The sequence below is a fragment of the Euphorbia lathyris genome, chromosome 6 (assembly GCF_963576675.1).
Source record: "Euphorbia lathyris chromosome 6, ddEupLath1.1, whole genome shotgun sequence".
NCBI classification, from domain to species: Eukaryota; Viridiplantae; Streptophyta; class Magnoliopsida; order Malpighiales; family Euphorbiaceae; genus Euphorbia; species Euphorbia lathyris.
In genome coordinates, this window is record NC_088915.1 from 10,852,774 (window position 1) to 10,865,702 (window position 12,929).

Genomic DNA, 12,929 nt, shown 5'->3' on the forward strand with positions numbered 1-12,929 from the left:
AAATCTCCATTCTCAAAGAACCAACACTTTATCGGGTTTTTTCTTACAAACCCTGAGATTTAATCAAACTTCTGCTTCTTTTTTCTCTGATGGAAATCCAAATCATAACATCTCTCTCGATTTTCTACCCTCTCAGTCCGTACAAGGGATTTTGGTTTGTATTGAGGATAAGAGGATTCCTAGATATTATGTGTGCAAACCTCTCACTAAAGAATAGCAACGCATTCCAAACCCGAAGACTAAATATTTCACTGAGTCGATAGCCATTAAGGTTTTAAAATCAAAGCCTTTACACTACAAGATAGTGAGGTTATCCCAACCAAAGCATCGTTACTTCGGAAAATATAACTGTCTTAGATGTGAGATTTTTGATTCAATGGTTGGTAAATGGAGGCAAATTGAGCAAGTAAAATTGCCATGTGACGAACACTTTTTTAGTTGGATTCCAGCTATTTCTGTGTGTGGCAGATTTCACTGGCTGACATCTGCAAAAAAGGTTTTGGCATTTGACGTTGATGATGAAAAGTACGATGTGTTTTCACTTCCTTTCGGTAACAATTATAAACATGTTCAGCTGACAGAATATGAGGGGAAGCTTGGTGTTATAGGCAAAGAAGGTAATTTTATGGAGGTGTGGGTAATGGAGATTTATAAGAAAAAAGAATGGGCGAAAATGATGAGAGTTGGTGTCGAAGAAGCGCAGAAGGAGACTTGTTATCCAGTTGGTTTTTGTAATGCTAATGTTGCTTTTTTGGTTCCGGAATATTATAGATTCTTGTTGTTCAAGTTTAAGAATGGAAACGGTGTTCAAAAAGTGAGATTGAATATCCTCTCCATGCAAGAAGGAGTTTTTCGTTTTCGATCCGATTTCGAGCTTTGTGGTTTGAAGAATGAGTTTTCCAATAAGAAGTCAATGAGGAAAGTGAGAAGAGTTCGGCAGTACCCTTATTATACTGTTAGTTCTACATTAGTTATCCTGCTTGTGTTGTTTTTCTTTACTTTGATGTGTTTTGTTCTAGACTTCTAGATTTTATTTTCCTTTGTGCTTTTGTTCTCTTAAATTTTATTGTAATTTCCGAAAAAGGAAAACATTTTTGAACATGTTTGCAGATTTTAAAGGTTCCTAAATCTTAATATTAGATGTTTGTTTGTCATTTTTAAATCTAATTTTGATATACTGCATCTTTTAATTTGTATTTCAGCACTCTAATTTAAATCTTAATAAGGCCCTCTTGAACTTCTACTATCATGTATAAGGCTTCTCACGAATTATTTGTCTCTGAATTTTTATTGCTTTATCTATGATGCTATTGATCAATTATTTTTAGCATATCCAGTCCCTAAATTTTCACTATTTTATGCATAAGGTCTTAATAGGTCACAGTTTGATAATGTCTTTAAGATATGGAATGAGTGGCGTAGGTCCTCATCGTAGCTCCTATACATGGTCTCTTCTTAAATTGAAACTTATATGAAAAAAAAAAGGATTTACGCCTGAACCAAAGATAGATGAGATGATTAAGACATGGTTATCCAATAAGCAAATAGCTGGCTCTCACATGATAGAATCAATTGGATTGCAACCAATTAGGCAAGTAAACAAAACTGACTCTAAGAGAATTAATCACCAGAAAAGTTTGAACTTCCATTAATTGCAGGAAAACAAAATAACAAGTGATGAAAGACACCTTGAAGCAACTGCAACTTGAAGTTCCATTCGAAACCAAATTAGCTCTGACTATAATCCTTTGAAGAGGCATAACAAGAGGCTGGAAATTGAATGTTTCCACCTGTGCTAACCTGAAATTCAAACAGAGTTTCGGTAGAACCACAAACAGAAAATCATATATATTCAACACATGCAATGCCAATAAATTCCATTCCACAAAGAAACTCCCTCAATTTTATAAATTATATTGAAATATAAATATTAACAACGATTGGTGATTGAAATCAAAGAATTAACATCTATTCTAAACTTAACAATAGAATAGATGTTAATTCTTTGTCCAATATATGCACAAATAATTACAGATATGCGCCAAATCTCATCAAATCAAAGTTTAGGATAATTCAAAATTCTCCCAAGTAAAGGAACCAAAAAAACTGTTTTGATATTAATCCACAAATAAGAAGTCTCTGATAATTTGAATTAAGGATATGGACATTATGTTCTTCTCATAATCATTATATAGATAAACTTTTAAATAGTTTCTGAAACCATATATTGTGAAGGTCCTAGTTAGAAATTCCACTTCCTTAAGTGAATAAACCATGAGAAACAAACAGGTGATCTAAATGACTGAACAAGGTCCTAATTGATAGGGAGTAGAAAAGAGGGAAAGTAGAAATTGAGCATTCCTTCTCATGCTATGAAACATAAATGAGATTTGGTTGAATTATACTAAAGCAAATTAATGTTGCATCTACAAAGCTAAGTTCAATAACCAGAAAAAGCAGTAATCACTTCACTTGCCAGCAACAAAGCATATATCAGGTTGCAGATACTGAATTCCTAACTTGCCTCCTCACTGAATGCTTGGTTTAATAACATCAATTCAATCACAATCATTCTAATTTCATTTTGTTCCAATTTGATCACCATCGCTTCTGTAATTTTAAGTTTCACTTAGAGAACATGCTATGTTTGTCGAAATCTTTATGAAGATTTGGGAATATGGTTTCAATTCAGTTTAGATAAACTAAGCCTTAGCTGCAAAATTAAGTTACTGATTGTAGTTTACAAACTTTACAGTTACAAGTCACAATAACATATGGTGACATATCAATGAGCAAAACATTGATCAATAGCATATAATGAAATGAAGAAACAAGTATGCAGCAGCTAGTTTATTTTATTCACAAAATCAGAAAGAAAAACCAAAAAGGTCACATTACATATACATCTGTGACAATTTCCTGCAAAAAAAGCATCTGATTAATACTTAAGACCCCCAAAAAAAAAAAAAAAAAATTACCTATATCTTCACATTACATAATCATTGAATTCATCTGAAGAAAACCTCACAAAGTCCTTCAAATTGCAGTCCGTTCTATCTTCACTACTAATTTAGAACTCCAAACATGGCTAAAATCAACATTACCCGCATTTGTGTTGCGGCTTCGCCTCTTCATGACTATTCATTTCCTGGTTATGGTGCAGAAATTCAATATGACGTATATTCACTCTTGGAAATTGAAATTGATTTAGGAGTAGTAGTTATGATCCACAATTCAAACTGAATCAAAAAGAACAAACAAATAAAAGAAGAAGATAACTTACACGACTGCTATCCAGATCTAGCAACGAGCCATTGGCGGAATTGTAAGAAAAATCAAGGAAAATGCAGTGATGTAACCGGCATAGATAGATTGAGCTCTAATCAGGCTTACGCATCTCCCTGTCTTCACATCCCAAATAATTCTCTATCCAACGAGCAATAATGAGCTGAGAGCTGGAGCAATAATCCAAAAATCTCAAACCACAGCTGGGAAAACACGGTGAAGATGAAGATAGATTTGGTAAAGCAAAAAGTACACGAGATCATTCCCGCCCTTTACATTTGGCTATATATATATATAGGGTAAATTACACCCATGCCCACTGAACTTTACACATTTTACATTATGCTCACTGAACTTTAATTCTTAAGGCTATGGATGGAGCCACTCAAGAATTAAAGTTGTTCAAAACCATATTTATTAGGTCTAATACACAAATAACCCCTTGAACTTGTCCAAATATTGCAACTGCCCCCCTCAACTTTCAATTGTAATAACTTACCCCTTAAACTTGTTCAATTGTAAAACGTAACCCCAAATTGAAATTTTTTTTACCCCGTACTTGAAGCAACCGGATTCGTATCACGCCAAAAATCTGATTATCACACTCCACGAGCGTTGCAGTTTTTGCATTTCACATGTTTTTTCAATTGTAGTCCATGTCAGCAATTTGGGGCTATATTTTACAATTGGACAAGTTTAAGGGGTAAATTGTTACAATTAGACAAGTTCGAGGGATAAGTTGTTACAATTGAAAGTTGGAGGGGGCAGTTGCAACATTTGGACAAGTTCAGGGGTTATTTGTATATTAAGCCTATTTATTATGAAGTTACATTTTTATTTTTCAAAATAACATTTTTTGGAGCTTTCTCTCTGTAAAAATTCACTCTCTCTCCTAACCAAACAACACTTAAATGATCTCAAAATGAAAATTTTGAAGAATTAAAGTTCCTTAAAATATCATTAACTCTTCAAATTTTTTATTGAGACCGTCAACGATCATTTTGAGGAGTTGAGTGACTACTGGTGTTAAAAAGTGTAAAATTCAGTGGTCATACCGTTAAGAATTGAAATCCATCAGCCACAATGTTAAAAATTGGTAAAGTTCAATGGCCATGGGTGTAATTTACCTTATATATAAATGTATTCTTCTTTCTGTAAATAATTAAATTTGTAATTTATTTTTAATATAAAATAAGGTATATTTAAGGTATAAAATACTTCTAACATTAGTATTAGTAATTTTACCTCTACACTGGTCTGCTATAAAAACAGAAAAAAGCTTTTAATTTTTTAGGAACAAGAGAATGCCAACTTTGTTAATTGGAGGAACATGATAAATTGGAGGAAAATATTATTTGATTTGGTACAATCGTATAAAAAGTACTTTTGGATCATTATAATCTTTTTTTTTGGGTAAAAAAAAAGCTTTGTGCTTTTACGTATTGTCGTACTGGCACCTGAAATAAAAAATGTCCAAACAGTGATTGAACTTTTCCCGTTTTACTAAAAACGATGATATTTTAGTTTGACACTATAAAAATGACTGTTAATGACCTCAAAATGGAAAATTCCAAAAACTAAAGTTGTTTAATACCATATTAACTACGGAATCAGATTTTTTATTTTTCAAAATCATCATTTCAGAGTTTTTTCTCGTTAAAACATTCATTTTCTCTCACATCACCAATCAACACCTAAATGACATCAAAATTAAAAAGTTAAAGAATTAAAATGGCTTAAAATTTCATCAAATCTTTAGATTTTTCAATTTTGAGTTCATAAATGTTCATTTTAATTTTAATATTCTTCTTTTTAGTAAAACAAAAAAATCTCAATCATTTTCCTTAGCAAAGTGAAAAAGCTCAACTATCATTTGGATAAAAGTTTTTTCAGGTACGAGTCTAACAATACGTGAAAGGACAAGGCTTTTTTTTTTACTTTACCATATTTTTTATTAAGTATTATTTTCTTTATTAACATAATTTGATACTGAATTTTTTTAATTAAGTATTATATTTTTACTAATATAATTTGAGGCTTATCTATTTTTATTATTTATCTGATTACTCTGTTCGAAACTTGTCACGTTCGTGTCTAAATTTCTAGAATTTATATTTTGATATTAGTATATATTATAATTACGGGGTATGTGATATTAATTTGGTGCTATAGAAAAATTTGGAGTTAATTCGATGGTTTTATGTGTAAATTAAAAGTTTAGGATAATTTTTAAAAGATTATAGAAAGATGGAGGATCAAACATGATATTGACCAAATATTTCTCAAATCTTCTAAATATTTGATATACTCTATCAGCATCACTATCTATATTATTTTCTTTTCTTTTCCTTTTAAGACTCATCAGTTTTCTCTTGATCGTTTCTCCACCGTTTTTTTATTTACGGAGATTCGACCGTCCGAATCACTCGAAATTGGAACCATAGCATCCTTATGCATAGATCTAAGTCCTAACCGAAGAGTTTTTGAGTTTCGGCAGTGTTTGGATGGAAACGTCTTAGACAGAATTTAGAGACGAATCGATCGGGTGTATTTTCCTTAATTAATAGTCAAGGTAAGTAGCTATCAACTATATTTTGAGTTTTATGCATATAGATATATATATATAATCAAAGAATTTTCAGAAATAGATATTTTAAGGTTATACAGGAATTTTGTAAAATTGGGGTTTTTCACGATTTTGCTTTTTATTGTGAAATTATGGTTCAAATGAAGTTATTGACTATGCTTCTATGTGAATTTCAAATTTTACTTGATTATGTTGATTTAAGGCTTAATTTGATTGATTACGGATTGATATTTTGAATAAATGTGGTTACTTTTACAAAAGGGCTAATTGAAGCCAAATGATTTATGGTTATGAAATAGTTTGGAATTTGATTGTGAAATAGAATTTGAGCACGTTATGATTTTATGATTTTATATCCATCGAGAGTTATCCGGATCGGTGGTTTTATATTTGAAGACCATTTCAGTGAGGGATATGGCCTGTGTACACAGTCTGAAGACCTATTGGGTATGGCAGTGAAGTATCGGGTAAGACCATACGGGATAGGCAATGTTAAGAGACGTCTCGACTATATATGTGGTTATGAATTGATACTTAAGGGGAGAAACTCGAGGATGGATATAATATTTTAAGTTCATTTGGATTATGTTTTCGGTTCTGATTGATTTTGATATAAGGTTTTACGTTTGATTGAATACGAGTTGGTTTGATAAAACATTTATTTGATTACAAGTTGGTTTGATAAAACATTTATTTGATTATGAATTGGGTTGATAAAACGTTTAGTTATTTTGATTCGTTTTGATAAGATGCATTATATATATAATATGAACTTAAGTTTTGAGTATATTTTTATAAGGTTTTGATTAAATCCCTTTATAAATGTATATATATAACTATGTTAAGTAAAGTTGGTTTTTATAGCTGATAGTTTCTTACTGAGATTTTTGTCTCACGTTTTTAAATGTTTTAATGTTTTTAGGTGAGAAAGTATAAGATATAGAGAAGGTTATCGACCGATTAGACGGGGTTTGGAAGTTGGCTGCTTATTGTTAGAATTATGGTTAAAACTTTGGTATTTCAATTGTAATATAATATGATATTGAGATAAATTGCAGACTCCTAAGTGTTGATTATGATCTTTCTATTTCACGTCCGATGCCGATTGAGGTCCTCTAGGGTCGGGTGTGACAAAACTCATAAAACACTATTTCAGTAGATCCTCTCTCAATTAAAGTTTTATTTATAGAGTATGGACTTGGACTTGAACTTGAACTCGAGATCTCTACCTTAAATGACTTCATGTTGCCCTTAAATCATTCGCTTAAAGGGTCTGTGACTGAATGTCAAGTATGAGTTTAGTTGTGTATCTCAAAAATCATACTTAACAGTCACGAGTGAACTGCGATGATTGTTACTTGTTAAGCCCAAAATATACTTAAAATATCATTAATATCTACATCAGTTTTGCTATAAAATCATACTGTTTATATCTATTTAGCATACTTTTACGTCCGAATATGTTTCTTCCATGCAAGGTACCTAAATATTTGGTAAAAACCAAATAGGAATGAAAAGAGATTAAAAACGAAGGAAAAACCCTACAAAAGGAGTAAAAAACGACGAAAATCAAATGCGCCGAAACAAGGACAAGGACGAAGTCAGAGACGGAGAAAAACACTATGTGTCGCGGCCGAGGATCCTCTATTCTCGATCACGACACGCATCGGCCAGCTCTCCCCCTTACCATTTCGAAGACTAAAAATCTGTTCCCCCATTCTCGGCCGAGAATTTACATTCTCAATAAGTTCAGATTTTCAGGAAGCATAAATTGCATATGTTCGTTTTCGACGAAACGCGTCCGTTCGATTGGATAAGAACGCCTCTTCGCAGCAGATACGTTCCTTAAATCCGACTCTTCAACATCTATAAATAAAGAGTTGATTTCAGAGTTGATGATGAATATAGAAGAGAAGACTTAGTACAGAATTAATGCAGAAATTCTGAGTCAAACAATTCAGAATTAGAAGTTCGATTTTGTAAAAAGCAATATGATGTACACATTGTTTATCAAATAATTACAAACACAGTAGCGTTTAGATTTAGATTAAGATTTGTTCATATTAGTTTACATTTTGGTAGTCGAATGAACCGTCACTATTCCGAAGATTCAGCGAGAAGATTTAGTAGAGGATTCGCCCTAGGAGCCTGACAAACTCTAAATGAGGTTCAAGGAATGGATTGACAAACCGTTCGCTTGAAATTCGTTGAAAGCTTCCATGCTTCTTTTTCTCTGTAAACTTGTATCAAATTCATAATTCATCTAATAAAGTTTATTCAATTTAATAGATTTTTATGTAGCACTTCTGCAATTGATCCGAAGTGAGTTCTGGTGTTTTCATTAGAACGTAGTTGAATTCAAAATCTTTACAAGGAAACTTTGTTGAACACTTAGGCAAATTGATATCTTGGATAAAGTATTAATTTGGTTAAGGAAGCAATCCAACCAGATTAGGGGATTGTTGCGTTCAAAGCCTTTTAATTGAAGGAGTTTACGTTATTACATTTACATAATTTATACAAAGTTTAAAGTTGTTTTCTTTGCTTAATGCAAACGAATACATTTATTCCATTTTCTAAAGCACTAAACGTTTATGTTTTGTAAATTCATACTCAAAACAGAATTGATTTCTAACATTCTACATATTCTAATCTAATTCTTATTCTATCAATTTCAAAACCAAATCCAATTAAACGATTTTACATATTATAAACCTTAAAAGTAAATCAAACCAATTTAAAATAAGTTTTCGTTAAAAAAACGTTCATTGTGGGATCGATATCTTTTCATTACTACAAGCGAAACCGTACACTTGTGGAAATCGCTCAACATTACTCCCTATGGAAGAGGAGGTATCATCGGCCACTTAATTTGGATATCACTCTCAACTAGGACCATTCCACAAATCCATCTAAACAAACTCACATTCGTTTCTTATCCAACTATTATTTTCAAGCACGTGCAACATACCACATTTCAACTCATAATGTTGCAACTTAGTTCATCTCATAACTTTCATATTATCACAACATATCACAAGTATTTCCAACATCTGTCACATCAAATTCAATCACATTCCATACTCTAACAATTCACAAACCAATACATCACATATATATAAGTAATATATGCTTACCATTACACGCGACTTGATTTATTTTACACAGTCGGGTGCTCTTTCACTTGATCATTGCCCTCCCTAACATAAGAAACATTTGTACAATTAGATCCAAACAAACTCAATGAAAATGTACGCTCATTCGTGTTTAGTGAGACTTAAAAGACTCTAACTTCATATTCTTCACTTAATCTAATTATTTCGTCTTAGACCCTTGTATGACCTAGTTGTACACCTTCTACCTTAACTCTTTCCATACTAATCCAAATGCTTTGATTCTTGTTCCTGCATAAACAAGACATGCGGGGGTATAACATATCTAAAATTGACATTTATTTCATCTCCACGTAATATATGGTATGCAAAAGGATTCTATTATATATCTTTATAGACTACTTAGCTCTACCAAACATAATAAACTTCAAATAACTAAAATAAACACAATATATAGCTTATACAAGTATAAAATTAAGATAATTAGGAACAACTTTGTATTATTACAATTTCTCTAATTCCAACCCTAAAATCCTTAAAGTGTCATCTCAATATAGTTATCTCACATAAGATTCAATTTCGAACCAGTCATTCTTCAACAAAGATAACTTTATATATAATAAAATGGATAAAGTAAAAAAAAGAATTATGTGCTTTCACGTATTGTCAAATTGGTGTCTAGAAAAAATTTATTACGACAACCGAGCTTTTTTTGTTTTGCTAAAAATGATGATCTTTTAATTTAGCACTATAAAATGACAGTTAACGACCTCAAAATGAAAAATTCCAAGAATTAAAGTTGTTTAGTACTACATTAATAATGGAACCAAATTAAAGTGACAGTTAACGATCTCAAAATGAAAAATTTCAAAAATTAAAATTGTTTAGTACCACATTAACGATAGAACAAAATTTTTTATTTTTCAAAATCTTCATTTTCAAAGTATTCTCTCTCTAAAACATCCATTTTCCGTCTCATCACCAAACAATACCTACATGACCTCAAAATTAAAAAGTTGAAGAATTAAAGTTGCTTAATTTATCATCAAGTTTTTAAATTTTTAAATTTTGTGATCGTCAATGCTCATTTTAATTTTAAAATCCCTGGTTTTAGTAAAACGAAAAACCTCTGTCATCTTCTTGACAAAACGAAAAAGCTCAATCACCGTTTATTTTTTTTCAGATACCGACATAATTTTTTTTTATTTACTTTACCCCAATACCAACAAAACGAAAAACCTCAGTCATCTTCTAATAAATGATTCAACCCCTAAACTCATTGTTACAACATGGATTCGGTGGTGCAGATTTTTCAAATATCGATTCGTTTCAAACATCGATTCGGTGGTGCATAGTTTTAGGGTTATTTTAAATAAGGGGTGGGGTTCCAATTATCTTATATTTGGCGTCAAGCTATTCAATGGTAAATTATTAGAAACACTCGATTCTCCATGTCAAATAAAGGACATCCCATACATATTTTGATACGTGTAACGGTGTAACACGGATCCACATATATTATAAGAGGTTCTACTATTTTAATTATTATGTGGGGTCACACTACACGTGTCCAATTGTGAAATAGGAGTCCTCCGAATGATATGGAAGACCGAATGCTTAATAGAAAAATTCAAATCAAGACACTTACTTACATACTAGTCCTTTTTATTAGCACGAGAGTCCTTCTATATGACCTCTCTTACTTGATAATTTAATAAACGTTTGACCTTTTAATGAATTTGCTTCTTTTCTTTCAAGAAAAGAAAACGAATATTAGTGGGAAAAAAATAAAGTTATTTAGATAAATGTAAAAAAGAAAGTTATTTAATAAAGAAATGATAAATATTTTTAAACTAGTGGAATGGTAATTTTATCCCAGACTAATATTTTGACGTATTAATACTCCAAAATATTATAGCTTGTCATAAAAAATAATATAGGAAAAAAAAAGGAAAAAATGAATTTTCAAATTAGAACATGTACCGCTGCAAAACTAAAAACCATAGAAAATAGTTAAAAAAAAACCATAGAAAATAAAAATATTAATTTCCAAGAAAATGCCGGTTTCAATAGATTTGGCTGTAAAATAAACTTTAATACGTATGAGCTTTACATAATTAATTAATTATTATTTTTGGACTTGTTTGATTCAGCTGTTAACTAATAGCTGTTGCGGTTGCAGTTGCTATTAACTGTTTGCAATTGTAGTAAGTTGTTAGCTGTTTGTTATTAGTTGTTTAATTATTAGTATTTGGTAAATTATATTGAACTGTTGTTGTTCGGATTTAAAATTCTAATATGGACATGTTTTAAATTAATCAATAAAAAAATTATATTTTGTGATTTGTTGTTAATGATGATAAAATGATGTACATGTGAAATGTAGATGACAATATTCATGACTAAGAAGACAGTTTGATGAATTATTTCTCAAATTGACTCAACTTGTCAATGTTAGGGGTATAATTGCACCATTTTAGACGTCAACGATAAAATTGCTCATATAGCTATAAACGTTAGAGGTATTTTTGCACCTTATCCTATTATCAAATAAAAAAAATATGTTACACAAATTAATAAAAATAATTTATACAAAAAACAAAAAAATAAAATTATTGAATGCAACAAAACCTTATTCTTCCGGTAATTATGTTGTAGAAATATAAGTAATTTAAAGAATAAACATATTTTAATTTTATGGAAATATGAAGGCTAATTTTGTCAGTAACAAATAACTACAAACATCTGTTTATGAAAAACTCCAAAACGCTATATTTTCTGCGGTTTGGAGTGAAACACTAAACGCTCCTCCGAAAATCTGAAACAAACACCCCTTAAGCTATATATGACATGATATAATATTATTGGTTAGTATATGGATGACGTGGTGCACCGAGTCGCATAATATAATTTCTCTATAATAATTTGTTTTTTTGTTCTAGTTTCTGGGTACACGTCCGGCCCGTCTAAGTCCACGGCCAAGTTTGGACAAGGAAAAAGGACTTTAGGATCGGCCCAACCCAGGCCGGGTAAAGCTCGTATATATATAGGAGGCTTAAGTTTTATAAAAGTAGTACGAGCTGACCTAGTCTAACCTTCCCTATTAATATTAATTATTAAAGTCATATATTTTTATGTTAAATATTTATTTTTAAGTAACACATTAAATTATTTTTGGTGAGAATTAAATATTATTTATTAAAACTATATTTAATTACAGTTCAGTTACTTACAAATCCTAATAGAAGATATTACTACAGCTACACGTTTAGAATTTAATTGCAGTCCAATTCAAATCCTAATAGAAGTGTATAATTTAATTTCTACAGCAACATGTTTAGAATTCCAAATAAATACTAATAGAAGCCTAAGGCCCTGTTCTTTTTGACTTAATTTGAGCATAAGTAAGTTCAGTTCAGTTCAGTTAAGTTCAGTTCAACAGCATTCAGTTCACTTCAGTTCAGTTCAATTAATTATTTGGTGTAGTTAAGTTAAGTTCAGTAGTATTCAGTTCAATTAAGTTAAGTTAAGTTAATTTAATTTAATTTAATTTAATTTCAGTCAAAAAGAACTGGGCCTAAGCCTAGCTGTTTAAGGATTCTCTATTCCCAAGTTGCAAAATACTATATATACAACAACTCCGATTCTCACTCTTTTCTATCCAACTCAATGGACTCTACTCCTATCCAGTTTCATGTAACTTCTGATATCTTGTTCGAGATTTTATCTCGTTCTTCATTCAAAACTCTAGCAACTTGTAGACTCCTTTCTAAAGACTGCAATCGTCTCACTTACGAGTCCTTATTCTTAAACCTCCATTCTCAAAGAACCAACAATTTATCCGGTTTTTTCTTACAGACCACAAGATAGTGAGATTATCGCAACCAACGCAACGTTACTTCGGAAAATACAACTGTCTTCGATGTGAGATTTTTGATTCAATG